Source organism: Octopus bimaculoides, chromosome 12 (assembly GCF_046866305.1).
Source record: "Octopus bimaculoides isolate indiv1 chromosome 12, ASM4686630v1, whole genome shotgun sequence".
Classification (NCBI taxonomy): domain Eukaryota; kingdom Metazoa; phylum Mollusca; class Cephalopoda; order Octopoda; family Octopodidae; genus Octopus; species Octopus bimaculoides.
In genome coordinates this window covers 67,412,563-67,428,306 of record NC_142939.1, presented here as the reverse complement: position 1 = coordinate 67,428,306, position 15,744 = coordinate 67,412,563, and the positions used below count along the sequence as shown (strand labels likewise).

Genomic DNA, 15,744 nt, shown 5'->3' with positions numbered 1-15,744 from the left:
CCTTTTCTTACCATTTTTCTGTTGAAATACATATACTACCTTTGTTTCAATTAATTTTGACATTATTAACTTGGTGTTTGGAATTTAAATTACCATGAAACTTTGAGAGGTTTTAATTTAGACCTTGATCCCTTTGAAACAAGAAGTTTATATCACAGAAATAGGGATAATCTCAGGCTGGTATCAAAAGGATTGAACATCTTTCCAATTAGCTGTTGATATAATTCATTTTCTTTTTCTAATTTACCAAACTGTTTGAGAGGGAGAGAGAGAGAGAGAGAGAGAGAAAGAGAGAGAGAGAGAGAGAGAGAGAAAGAGTGAGTGAGTGAGTGTGTGTGTGTGTGTGTGTGTGTGTGTGTGTGAGTGTGAGTGTGAGTGTGTGTGTGTGTGTGTGTGTGTGTGTGTGTGTGTGTGTGTGTGGATCTTTAAAAAAAATGTTTTTTTTCTCTTTTCTTCTACAATCTATGTGGAATGGACGATTCCAGGGTTGTATGAAATGGTGATGACAATGGTAGCAGACAATCTTATTTTATTTGAGAAGCTGTGAGTCATTGAAAGCCAAAGGAAGTAAAGATGTTGACTCAGTAATTTCACACTAACAGCATCACTACTTATCAAACAAGGCACTATACCAGAAACTACTAGTAAATTAGGAATTACGAGTTAACGACAAAATTTATTTCATTTGGAAACACCAAGTTACTGAGAATTGAATGGAATATTAACAGGCATTTCTTTTAAATTCTTGTTTTTATCTTCAGTAACCATTCATAAAATCTTCCTCTTATTCATGTTGCTGTATATATAAATAAATATATGTATGTATGTGTGTATAATGAACCCAGGGGTATACTTCATACTACAGGAATTAATCCCTACTCAGTATATTCCAGGAAAATAATTATGATTGATATACATTTACCATAACATAAATAACTACATCCTGCTTTGCATTCAAAAGAGAAGTTTCTTAGCTGAGACAAATAGAGACCAAACTGACAAAGCAGTCATGTTTTAAACAACCCTACATCAGTAGTATATATTTTGTATACACTACGGTATGTGTGGTATATATATATATATATATATATATATATATATATATATATATATATATATATATATATATATATATATATATATATATATATATATATATATATATATATATATATATATATATATAGGTGCAGGTGTGGCTGTGGGGTAAGTAGCTTGCTTACCAACCTCATGGTTCCGGGTTCAGTCCCACTGCGTGGCACCTTAAGCAAGTGTCTTCTACTATAGCCTCAGGCCGACCAAAGCCTCATGAGAAGGAAACTGAAAGAAGCCTGTCGTACATATGCATATATATATATATGTGTGTGTGTGTATATGTTTGTGTGTCTGTGTTTGTTCCCCCAACATCACTTGACAACCGATGGTGGTGTGTTTACGTACCCTTAACATAGTGGTTCGGCAAAAGAGAACGATAGAATAAATTTGGAAATGGCATATTGTACTGCTTGACATTCATGCCAGAAGTTCCAATACGAACATTTCAGAGTGTTTGTGAGTCGATCTGAGGACATGTACCAAGAGTGATAAAAAATCCAGCATCCAGTCAACATCATGGTGTTTGGGGTGATCATGAGCAATGGTGACATTATGCCTCCATTCATGTTCCCACACGGTCTTAAACTCAACGTGGAGGCCTACATCAAGTGCCTGGAGGAGGTAGTGTTGCCCTGGGTCAAGAGAGTGGCCTGCTGGAAGACCCTATGTCTGGCAACAGACCCTGCACCATGCCACACAACCAGGAGAGGCCTACCATGGCTGTCAGACAATTTCTGCAACCACATCACCCCTAACATCTGGCCACCTAACTCCCCAGACTGCAACCCCCTTGATTATTATATGTGGGATGCAGTTGAGTGAGAGACCAACAAAACTCCTTGTAACACCAAAGATGAACTGAAGGCAAAGATTATGGCAGCATTGACCAGCTTAAACAAGGAGACCATTCAGAAGAGTTACAGGAGATTCCAGAATCATCTGGAGGCTGTAGTTGAAGCCAATGGCGATTTTATTGAATAAATTTACTCTTTAGTATTTCACAATATTTTAATGGAATTTTGGTAAATACATCTGTTAAAATGAGATGTCAGTGTAATTTTCATTTTTATATAATTTAGACAATATTTAGACAACAATTCACTGCATCCTGTATATGGGGAAAAAGAAAGAGAGACAAGGCATTAATGTATAATCATAGAGCAATAGTATATATTCTCTATGTACATGTATCGTGTGTGTGTGTGTGTGTGTGAAAGCATTAATGTACAAGCAATCAGAGAAGTAATAACATAGGTCTGTAGTAGTGAAAGGAATCAGACTAGTGAAGAATTCCTGTAAACCAGAATGATAGTGAAGTCTGGCAGAGAGCCCAAGAAAGAAAAAACGGTAGCAAATAGAAGCTGCCATTGAAACATAGGTTTCAAGGTTGGAGATGCTAATTTTTGGCTAGAAACATCAAGTCAAAATTGGTTCTCCTTCCTCCTCATAGAATAAGACAAATGTTATTGTTGTTGTTGTTGTTATATTTATTTGTTCTGCTGCTCTTAGTCATCAGTCAGCAGGAGTTTCTAGTTTTCAGTCAATGTAGTAAGCTGTGTAGGTCAAGATCATAGAGTAATTTATAGGTAACTTAAACACACACACCTACTCTAATGAAACAGCTGCCATTGATAAAATAAGGCAACTACTATTAACACTGCTGCTGGGAAATACTACTTATATATATTTTGTATTTTCAGTTCTATTTACATTTGTTTATTTTATCCTTTAGGCATTCATTAAAGGATGAATGGAAACAAGAACCAAAATGCTGTACTGACTCATCTTCGATATGCAAACATCCATTTATTATTCTTCAGGAATGATCAGCACTGTACAGTTGCTGATGTCTAAAACTGTTCCATACCATTCTGTTCCATACCATTCTGTTCCATACCATTCTGTTCCATACCATTCTGTTCCATACCATTCTGTTCCATACCATTCTGTTCCATACCATTCTGTTCCATACCATTCTGCAACACATTGGCTCATTCATACTCACCACCTCTTGTTTCTGTAAAGGAGAAGCTCTCAGCTCTCATTGCATTTTCCTCGAATTCATGAAGGCAGAGGGCACGAAATAGTCCATCAATGACCTTCTCATAAAGCAGTAGAAATGAGAGCAAGTGTGAAAGAAAAGAATCAAGAAGGATTTGAGGTGAAGTTAAATTTGGCAAGATTTGAACTCAGAATGAAAATGCCACTTAAACTATAAAGAAGGATTTCTAGGGTATGTGATCTGGTACCTAATTCCTTGCAATTAGGTCAATGGAAACAATGAAGAACAAGAGCACTCAGGGAGCACAAAACTCTGCCAAGGCAACACCAACATCTTCTAAATGATTAGCCAAAGATGATTTTTAAAATGAGAATATCTGAAATAAACTCGACTGCTCTCACAAGTGAGAATACTAAAAATGAATCTGACCGCTCTCAAAACTTAAGTAAAAAAAAATACAGAAAAGTAATCCAGAATCCTTGTCCGATGCCTGATCGATCCCAATGGTAGTCATGGAATGTAAAGGTGAGTGTATGGGCCATGTTTGTAATGCTGTGTGTGTGTGTGTGTTGTCTGCAGTGGGAACAGGGACAGTTTTCTCTATGAAGGCCTTTTTTAGTCTATCCACTGATATAGTGTCTTTACAACCATTAAGGTCTATAGTGAAAAATTTACCTGTGCGTCAAAGAAAACGTAAAGGACCTGCATACGGTACTGTTAACGGAGGTTTAACAACATCATCGCACTCAAAAACCTGAGTCCAACTTGGTTCCCAGCCATGTTGTCCGGAGTTCAGTCCCACTGTATGGCACCTTGGACAAAGGTCTTCTACTATAGCCGGAGACCAACCAAAGACTTGTGAATGGACTTGGCAAAATGGAAACTGAAAGAAGCTTAATCATCATCATCCATCGTGTGTGTGTGTGTGTGTGTGTGTGTGTGTGTGTGTGTGTGTGTGTGTGTGTGTACACACACACACACACACACTTGTTTTTACATCATCTGATGATTGTAAAAGAGCATCACCATCATACAAGTGAGATTGTTTGTTTCCAGTCTTCCATAGAAACCATGTCTGGCCCATGGGGAAATTATCACCTTGCTTTAAAAGAATTAAGGGCTAGTGACAGGCTGCCTCAACCAATTCCATCCGACTCCTGCAAGCATGGAAAAGGGGACAGTGAAACAACAATGATGATAATATACATCACAATGATCTACTCTGTTTTAGTTTGACTTTTCGTTTTTGCTAAGAATCAGATTCAGAATTTAAAAAACCCTAAATTTCATAAGTAGGAATGGCTAAGTTTCTTATCAAAGATAAAAACAAAACCCCAAAAATAGACATTTGAAGATATAGAAAAAAACTAATCTACTGATATATAACTTAAAGTTTAGAAGTGTAGAAACCATGTGTGCGCACATGTGTATATGTGTGTATACATGTGTGTGTGTGATTCTTTAGACCACACAAAATGGAAGAAACTTGCTACAAAGTGAAATATGACATCAAACATTGCATGAGGTAACAGAATGTAGAATCAGAGGATATCTGAAAATAGAATTATGTATTTATATGTTCCCTCTTCGTTGTTCAGAAACCTTATCAACAGAAGGGGGAAAAAAGTGACACTTCTGAGTGACAGAGAGGAAAAGATAGTTTTGAATAACTACTGCATATGAAATTATTATAGCTGGGCTGTTGCTGTGTAACCAAATTCTACCTTCTGTTATTGGCCATATATAGTAAGGCGCGACTGTTGATAACGCAGGCATTACAGAGATTTATCTCAAGGATCATAATACATAGGTCTGTATATCTGATAGTGATGCGCTATAACAAAAATATAATATGCATGGCCATTGACAAATCCTACACTCACACCCAATGATTATCACGAGAGAGAGAGAGAGAGAGAGAGAGAGAGAGAGAGAGAGAGAGAGAGAGAGAGAGAGAGAGAGTGTGTGTGTGTGTGTTAATATTATTTCAACATATCCTGCATGTTGTATGAACAAGAAACAAAAAAATTAGAAAAAGAAGATTAAAATTTTAAATAACCATAAAGTGACAGTAATTACTGCTTGCTAATCTTTGTTGAAACTGTAAAATTGATGTTCTTAAAACTAATCTCAACATTCTAGTAAAAAAAAAAAAAAACAACATAAGAAGTATAGTTAGGCTAACACTATTTTAAATTTAATTTGATTACCAAAAGCTTTTAATGAGGTCATCAAGTTAAAAAGGTACAAAATACTAATTACTTGCATGAGAGAATATTCACCAACTAGAGATATTTTCAGTAAACCTTTACAGCTTAATTGCTTTCTAAATTAGGTAACAATCTAATTACACAGAGACATTAGTGCAGCATGTAAGGAAATTTGTAAAAACTTGAAATATTTTGTATTTCAAAAGTGAGTTAATTTTTTTCTTTTATTACTAAACACCTCTCTTCTTATGGCATGAAATACTAAAGTTTTTTTTAAAGAAATACATAAAGCAAACAAAGCAAAAGAAACATGTATCTTTTATTTACTGATGTCAATAGTTCATCTCAAAAATAACTAACACTGGTTTCTAAGCTTAGCTCCACAAAGCAGAATGTTAGCCTCACTCTGGAAAAGAGGAAGAAACCATTACTAATGGATTGACCCCAGACTTAGCTCAAATGCTTACAATACGGTGGACTCCACTAGAGACACCCAAGGGTCAGGTAACAGTGTTACAATGGATAACATTAAATCTACCACCCAAACAGTATTTAGAAGTACATTATTCGATGTCTCTTTACTTTTTCAAAACACAGTAGTGTTTGGTTTGAGATAGATTTTACTGCTATTTCTATCATACAACAATTGTTTTGCATTATTGGCTTCAAAAGATCTAGCCATACTGATCTGTTCAGATAAAACTCAGTGATTAAAATACATTTAATATTTTAACATTCAATGTTCCATCAATTTTAAAATTTATAAAAAAATATTGTACCAGTTTTCTCTACTCTGCTAAAACCAACACCAAAAAATATTGAGGTGCACATTTGGGTATAAAAATATACTAAAACAAATTTAAACCCAATTTTAATATGGAAATTGATTTAAGCCATTAAATAAAGAAATTTCTTTAGAGAAACTCAATTATAAACCCTTCTTTAGGATGATTTACATCTTGCTTATTATAACAGGTAAGGTGCAGATAGTTATAATTTAGTCAGAGCAGAAATTCATATTACTCTTTAATGTTAATATCATTTTGATTTTATTAAAACTCAAGCCATACAAGTCATTTAATTGGAAATCTTCAGGTTACTACTTCATCAGAATGTAAACCCTGAAAACAAGTTTGGTTGCTTTAAGTAAAACTTTCTAATGATTTTAACTGATGTTGTTACAAATCTCAAGTATAAACTTTTATAGCAGATTTGTATTAAATAGAATTCCAGTTAAGAAAATGGATCTACTTCCTCTGCATCCCAGACACATGTTGGTGCCATTAACCAAACTCTATTACTTCTCTTAAATTTATCTTAGCAGGTCAGCATGGCCTAAGAAACAGCCTGCAGGAATATACATGTAGTTTCAAAATAAACAAAACAAATTCTTAGAAAGATAGCAAGAACAAAATGTATCAAAAAGTACAAGATTTTAGAAGTGTCCAATACACAATAAGCATTCGGCCGATACTAAAACCAAAGCCATAAACATGGCCCAAATGTCAGTTTAGCCAATACCAAGGAAACAGAGATGTAGCTAAGAACATGTTTGCTGACCTGAAATTGAAATAAGATAAAGAAATATTCTAAACTGATGTAAAAAAAAAAAAAAAGGATTGGTATACTGTGATAATTCCACAGATACTTCCACCTCCCCTGCCATACCACCACACTGTACCAATGTCACTAATCGGTATGATGCAGTTTGGAGATAACGGGTTTATTTTAACTCAATATTAATAATGAGGATGATCTTTTAAATGTATCCCAAAAAAGACACCAACCTTTTATAGTTTACAACTGAAAGCAGTAAAACTGACAGGAATCATGCATACTTTGAAAAACAAAACTAGGTATGGAATTCTTAACTCTCGTCTGAAAAGTATTAATCTGATTTCTTTCTAAATGGATATAGTAATTTAATATAAAATTTGGAAATGGATATTGAATCTTGTTTGGTCTTAATAATTTTCACAAAATAAACAAACAAAAAAGAGCTTAGAACCATAAACAAGGTAAATGTAATTCTAAGACAACCATATACGAGTAAGAGTGTTTCAAATTTCAATTCCTCCATTAATTTATATTAGCAGATCAATGAAGACAATGAAGTCTTAAGTCACAGTTGCAAATTATAACTCTGCTAGTATTGCTGGTATTGTTGTTGCTATCTTTCCACATTGATTGTGAAAGACTAATGGTTAAAGCTTTGAAATGAAAACCAATTATATGGACGATTCTATTAACGATGAGATTGATTATAGAAAGAAACATAAGTGATTGATGATGATGTGAGGCTAACAGAAAATAATGAGTTCTGCTCTTTATATTAATTATAAATTCATTCCTTCTTTTGTCATAATAGTGAGTCTTGACAAAGTTAGAAAAACAGTTAATTTTCCATTCTGTAATGATGAATGTCTGAATGTCAAATGAAAATTTTTCTAGCAGACAACAAACAGCATTACATGTTAGTTTTACAATGAATAACAACTTAATTAACATTTGTTGCTCCAGCATCCATTCTCCATACTGAGACATAAGTTTACACACACACACACACACACACACACACACACACACACACACACAGTGTGAGCTATTAGTTTCATGCCTCTGGAAATACAATGGTCAGACAATCTTTCGTAGCTTGCATTTAAATCCTGTGTACATTAAAATATTTATCTCTCACTGGATGGAGTACTTCTTTGTTGATCCCACTAATAATGGAACAATACATTACATATATGCATGCATATATATATCATCATTGTCATTTAACGTCTGCTTTCCATGCTGGCATGGGTTGGATGGTTTGACTGAGGTCTGGTGAGCCAGAAGGCTACACCAGGTTCAATCTGATCTGGCAAAGTTTCTACAGCTGGACGCCCTTCCTAACGCCAACCACTCCGAGAGTGTAGTGGGTGCTTTTACATGCCACTGGCACGAGGGCCAGTCAGGTGGTTCTGGCAATGACCACACTCAAAAGGTGTTTTTTTACGTGCTACCTGCATGGGAGCCAGTCCAGTGGGACTGGGAACGACCACACTCAAATGTTTTCACGTGCCACCGGCACATGTGCCAGCAAGGCAACGTTGACAACGATCACAGTTGAATGGTGCTTTTTATGTGACACTTGCCCAAAATGCCAGGCAGTGGGACTGAACCTAGAACCATGCGCTTGTATGTCTATGTAAATATTATCCAACTACCCTCATTCACAGTCTTTGCAACACACACACACACACACACACACACACACACACACACACACACACACACACACACACACGCAAGATTTCCCCTTGTGAAAATTCTATAAAGCTATGGCTTAATATCAATCTGCATCTTCCCAGAGTCTCTTATAATGCAAGAACATTTTCTACACATCTGAAGTGATACCACCTCCATGTTTATAGAAATCTATTCAAGACAACAATTTCTTCCTCCTTCCAGGACCCTCAATCTGACTTTTTCACCTCTCAAAATCCTGTTCTAAACACTTTGATGGCTTCTTTTTCGAATAATGTCGCCTCCCTTCGACATTTTACCTTCATCCTACAACTTAGAGAAGAATTCAAATAATTAATTAGACTAATCATAATTAACATTAACCTTAATTAAGACTAACTTTAATTACATTGATAATAATTACACTAATTAAGGTGGTGAGCTGGCAGAATCATTAGCATGCCAGCCAACATGCTTAGCGGCATTTCATCCATCTCTACATTTTGAGTTGAAATTCTGCTGCTGTCAACTTTGCCTTTCATCCTTTTAGAGTCAATAAAATAAATACCAACTGATCACTGGGGTCGATGCAATCAATGTAGTTCCCCCCCACCAAAAAAAAACTGCGATGTGATGTCAAAATTTGAATCTAAGTTTAATTAAACACATGTGGTGCAACATAAAAATCATGAATCTACATTCTTTATTATGAAACAATATTTAAATCATAAAGAAATGTTTCACATTGAAATTAATTAATTACTTAATTTAATTAATTAATTATTTTTAATACACAGCAATTGTAAAACCTTTTAACAAAAGATAAAATAGAGAAAAAAAAAATAAAACTTTCTAAATTCAAAGATGCCTGTAAGAAATAAATATTGTTAAACAATTTATTAAACTAGTTTATATTTTTATGTTAGTAAAGTGGAGGCTTTTATTTTTACTTTTTCTCAGATTAATATCTGTAAATTCTAAATAGTTAGACAGAGCGTCAATGTTTGAGAGATAACAGCCATTTATGTAATGTTCAGCAATATAACGGATTAAACAAACAGAACAAAAGACAGAGAACAATTTCATGTCTTGTTTTTGTAGATTGGCAAAGGATGTAAGAGTGAGAAAACTGATAAAATTCATTTTTTTTTTTCATTTTATCTAATTTCAGCTCATGAGCTGTGGCCATGCTGGGGCACTGGTGCTTTTTAAATAGAAATGTTTGTGTGATATTTGTTCTGCCCAAGTTAAACAAATAATCCATGTCGTATCTGCAATCAGAAATACAATGGACCAATGAAGAACATATCACCACCAACTGTATTGTTCACCAAAATGTGATCATCATCATCATGTAACATAGATTTTCTATGCTGGCATGGGTTGGACAGTTTCACAGGAGCTGGTTCCAACTGTCTGTTTTGGCATAGTTTCTACTGCTGGATGCCCTTCTTCGTTACGAGGTGCCAGCATGAGTGCTTTTTATGTGGCACCAACACCCGCAGTGTTGCCAGGTAGCTTGCAAGACAAACACCTCTCAGCTGAGAGGAGGAACAGAATCAAGAGAAGTGGCCATGTGGCAGGCATAGAGTGTGATGTAAAATCAATTAAATATTGTACCAGTTCCTATATGAAACAATATTATAATTTCAATTTCCTTAATCAATCAATTATTTCTGTCATTGACAAATATCAGCCAGAAAAAAAATTAATAAATTTGTTCATTCTGCATTCTTTTTCTATGTTTGGGTTCTATGAACCTGGTTTACAGCCAGACGCCCTTCCTTGAATCCTTACTTGTTTTTCAGGTAAGGGATCATCTATGCCACATGGTTTTGAAGGCACAAAGACACCAGGACAATTTGTTCACAGGTCAAACTAACAACACCATCACCCACTGCACTTCCATATAGGCCATTGCAGATTTGAACACACACACACACATGATGGGCTTCTTTCAGTTTCCATCTACCAAATCCAATCACAAGGCTTTGATCAATTCAGGACTACAGACACTTGCTCAAAATGCCATGAAGTAGGGCTAAACCCAAAGTCACGTGGCTGAGGAGCAAACTGCACAACCACAATGCTATGCCTGTGTCTGTCATTTCAGATTGAAACATCAAAAAATACTAAACATGTTCTAATCGTGATCAAAACTTTTATGGAATTTAATTCTTTTCACCAACAAAATTGTAGTAAGACAATTATTCATAATTTTAATTGAAAGTGAGAATACAAACTAAGATAATTCTTACCAAATCTGAGTTCTTTTGAAAAGAGGTAATCCAAGGTGTATGTAAATCCAAATATCTGGAAAAGTAGAAAAAGAAATAGTTTATTGTTTCTGAACCAAAGAAGAATTGGTAAGTAGAAATATTGCAAAGGCCTTATGGTATTTCTTCCAGTCTTTTTTATGTCCTGAGTTCAAATGCCACTGAGGTCAACTTTACCATTTGTCCCTCCAAAATCAATGCAATAAAGTACCAATCTTGTACTGGGATCACTGTAATTAACTAAAGCCCTTCCATTAAAATTGCTGGCATTCTGCCCAAATTCAAAATAATGATTATTAAAATTTTACACTGTACCTCCCCCCGCCCCATACACACACACTCTCTCTCACTCTGTGAAGGGAATATGCTGTTTTGATTTGAATTCATATTTTTTATGAGACCAAGCAAGATCTTTATTTACAAAATCATTTTGCCAGAACCACAGATTAAGTGCCCTGGTGCTTATGTAAAATTTTTAATTCACCACCAGGTGAAATAAATTAAAAAGTTTCAAACTATAAAAAATTTAGTAAAAATCCTAAAACTTGTAACTAAATTAGAAATTATAAGGATTCATTGAAAAAGATCACAACCTCTTTTCCTTCTAATTTTGTAAATTAAAAAAAATATATGACACCCATTTCTACATATTGCACATCTATACACACACACACACACACACACACACACACACAGGGTACTGGAATAGTGTGCAAAGTTGTTGCTAGGACAGTAACAAGACAACTAAAGAAACCGGAAATTATTTAGGGGTTAGCACCAGATTAACATTTGTAAATGCTACTGAGAATCAATTTTGTTATCTTCACTTTAGATTAACCATTTTCAGGATGAAACAAATAAAAACTGCCACATTAACACAAATGGCAGATGTATTCCAGCAGAGATGATCTCTTATAAGTTGGATAGCTTCAACAGAAGAAGTCATGTTATACAATAAAACTATTTACTCCCCCCATCCATACACAAACCTCAGTGAAATTACTCATGTGAAACAGTTGCTATTTACTTTCCTCACATACTGCTTGCTTAAATAGATTTCAAAATATATAATAGCTTCAACCTTTTACGGAGCCAACATGCTTGACATGTTGCTTCCTGCAGAGAAGGGAAAATGCTGGAAATTAATTTTAATGATGGGTGCATATATGTAACAGGTAATGTCTTTGCTTTGACAGCATTTATTTAATATATACACCCAGTATCAGACGCCATGAGGGCATTCTCTCAGTTATTGAATACATTATTACAGTAAAGAGTTAAAAAATTTCATGTTCTTTGAATGGTATGTTGAACAATCTACAGTTTATTTCACACAAGTTGTTTTTGAATAGACCATAATACAAACACAAGCTTACAATATTAGTAAAATAAACAAGAACTAAAATTAGTTTTTTTTTTCTTTTTGTTGTTCCACAAACAGAACAATAAGCTTCTGGTTGTTACTGTGATAAAAATAAAAGATAAAAAACACAGTAAGTTTAGTTAAACATGACCATCTAATATAAACAATACTCGTCTCAATGGTGAATTTCATAATACATTTTTATTAGCAGAGAAAAACACATGATACATTTTACCAAATTATATGAAGTACAACACAAGGTTAAAAGTCTAGCCTTTTAAACACGCTCTCAGAGAGTTCAAAACTTTAAAACTGCCATTAAATTTTACCACTAAACAAGACAAATAATTCGGCGTTTTTTGAGTTAGTCTGGCTACCAAATGAGTTTCCATGCTTCCATTATTACTTCAACTCCAAAAGAAACCATTTCAAAAGAAACTATAAAATGTTCCTTAAGGTCTCTGACAGGACAGATATTTGTTTACAAACATGTGACTTAGTGCAAGCTTTTAAAAATAAAAATTGGTCATAAAAATAGCATTTCACTATCAAACTACAAAGTCAAACAACCTTTAACTTCCATACATTCTGGCCTTACAAGCAACAAGGTTTAAGGTTTTATGTAAAAGGCAATGCTCCAGCATGGGCATCAGCCATGGTGGCTGAAATAGGCTGAAGATCTAAAAGAATATAAGCAAAATATCTTAATCTACACATCTGATGATTCTAAATGAAAGTCTCTTATTCTAAAAAAGATGTTAGCAATTTTTCTTGTTATTTCTTATTATTTCATGTAATTTATAGTCTTGACATGGTCATTATAAACAAGAGACTGGCTTGTAAACCAAACACTTGTAGTTCCTTTGAAGTTTCCTGTTAGTTTATTTCACACACACACACACACACACACACACACACACACACACACATTAATTGAGGGGGCTTTTTTTGTTTTGTTGTTTCTTACGTTTTCTTGTATAGTAATGGCAACAAGAGTTCTTAAGATTAGAAATTCAGGTTGCTGCCTGTTCCTGTTCCACTTCAGTAGCAGTTTCTTTAAGAAATTAACTGTCAAAATTCCCTAAACAGCCATTAAAGGCTTCACATAATAAACCAGTTTGCTAAGAAGTTTTGCTAACACAGACAACATTGACAGGGCTCAATGGAGATTCAGAGACTTCTAAACACAAGTGTCATAAAGTACAGACCAGATGAAGAGTTTACAAAGTAATAATAGTAAAGGCAGTGCCTTATCCTCTTAATTACTTCAATCTTTTAAGATATTTGCTTTTCTTCAAAAGACACAGCATTTGTTGAATCAACAAGTGGGTGCAAGCATAGCTATGTGGTTGACAAGAAGATTCTGGTTCAATCTCAGTTCATATCATTTTAGCTTCAGCTCAACCAAACCTATGTAGGTTGAATTTGATAGAGGGAAACTGTATGGAAGCCTGGTGGAGAAACCATTCCTGTTTGGAGTGGTAGACTTAATCAGTGACTTGGCTAGACACCACCATCTGGTCCTTAAAAACCCCTAATGAAGCCAACACTGTTACAAGCATTAGAAGCCAGGTTCTTCCTCCTTTACTCCCACCAGTCTCAGCAACCCTGTAAAATGGGGCACTATCTTTTCTCCTCTAAGTATTTTTTAAAATAAAAACCTCATTATATCTAATAAATAATAATCTATTGTAAATCACTCTCATAAATAATAATCTTAAAAGCCAATTCAACATTAAGATTGTAATGAAATATTACATTAGAACTTAAGGACAAATAAACTTAATTCTTTGCTCATTTTTTTAAAAATCAGAAAGGTAAAAATAACAACCCAAAAGAATTTCATTTCATACACCAGTGAATACAGCATCATCATCATCATCATGTAATGATTCATAAAAAGATGCAGGGATTTTAGATCATCACTGTAATCAAACAAAACACAGTGTTTCTACTCTATTGAAGTAGTAAACTGTATCACCCATAATACTTATTTCTAGCTAGGACTATTGAGTAAGTAATATCTCTTTGTCAAGAATACAGCACCGGTGACAATATGGTTTCCCATTCAACCAAAAGACCAGCACCATATTGATTTCACTACCATTGTTTTCTCCCCGGTCCTTCTAATCATACGCCTCATTGAAGTTCCTCCATGGTTATGGCAAATAAACATTTATAACGAACGAACAAAAGTCATACTTAAACTGGATCACTATAGAAAGGTAGAAGCCTTCTCTATACAATAATGCCCTTAGTGCAGTAGTAACCACTTGATCATTTATCAAAGCAAATCAATGAGAAAAGTAGCTGAACTGACAATAACAACATGGAGCATGGTATCACATGGTATCATCAAGTTATAATTGTAGTAATAGAATTTGATTAGTTTGGTTTATTATACTCATTATTGAGTTATTCAGATTAAGTACAATGAAAGTGATTCCTGCCTTTCACAATATGTAGGCAGCCATCTTTGAAGCTAGTCAATACTTGAAACATCTCAAATATGTTAAGCTTCTAACAAATTAATAAATAGAAATACTTAAATAATGAATGCCATTTTTTTTATGGTATACTCCCATATTTATATTATTATTATTATTACTCTATCAACCAAAATAAATATTTACATAATGACAATATTCTCATCCATAAAATTAATACTTTAGAATTTTAATAGAATCTCTCACAAATGTTTTTCATGTTTTAAAAAGTATCTATATCATCATCATCATCATCTTCTAATGTCCATTTTCCATCCTAGTACGGGTTGGCTGGCTTAACAGGAGCTAGCAAGGCCAGAAACTGCACCATGCCCCATTGTAGGTTTTGGCATGGTTTCTACAGCTGGATGTCCTTTTTAATACCAACCACTTTGTAGAGTGTATTGTGTGCATTTTATGTAGCAATAGTACCAATGCTTTCTACATGGTACCAGCACCGGTGCTTTTTACATGGCACCAGCACAGGTACTTTTTATGTGGCCCCAGCACCAACAGAGTTGCCAAGTAACTTGCAAGAGAAAGAGCCTTAGTTGAGAGAGGGAGTGGAATCAAGAGAAGTGGGAATAGGTAATAAAAAAATAAACACATTTTGTAATGACCTGCTCTACTTTCCATCAAGTTGTTTTTCTTTCTTGCTTTTTGAGAATTTTTTTTTTTTGTTAATATTTTTTAAGATCATATTTATTGATTGCAATAGTTTCCTCACAGAAATGTTGCTTACTTTTTGTGGCAACAGGATGTAAAGGAAATTAAACCAGGTCACTGGTCACATTTCTGAGAATTTGCTTTTTATAAAAAGAATTACTGATGCATATCCTTTCATTGCTTTTACTTCAGTTGTTCTTTATGCATAATATTAATACCAATTAGAAGGCAGTGAGCTAGCAGAATCATTAACAAGCCGGGCAAATTGTTAAGCAACATTTCATCTATCTTCACATTCTTAGTTCAAATTCCACCGAGGTCAACTTTGCCTTTCTTCCCTTTGGGGTTGATAGAATAAGTACCAGTTGAATGCTGGGGTCAATGTAACCAAAATTGCTGGCCCTGTGCCAAA

The 15,744-nt window shown here is 34.5% G+C and overlaps 1 protein-coding gene across 8 annotated transcripts in view; it reads right to left on the bottom strand.

Annotated features, from left to right (window-relative positions):
• The window catches only part of LOC106884484 (uncharacterized), a 249,654-nt gene that overhangs the window by 152,625 nt on the left and 81,285 nt on the right, over nt 1-15,744 (bottom strand). For all 8 annotated transcript variants that reach the window (XM_089361253.1, XM_089361260.1, XM_052972233.2 and 5 more), the window contains one exon: nt 10,800-10,854. The gene's annotated coding sequence lies outside the window, so the exon portion shown is untranslated. The remainder of the gene's footprint in view (nt 1-10,799; nt 10,855-15,744) is intronic.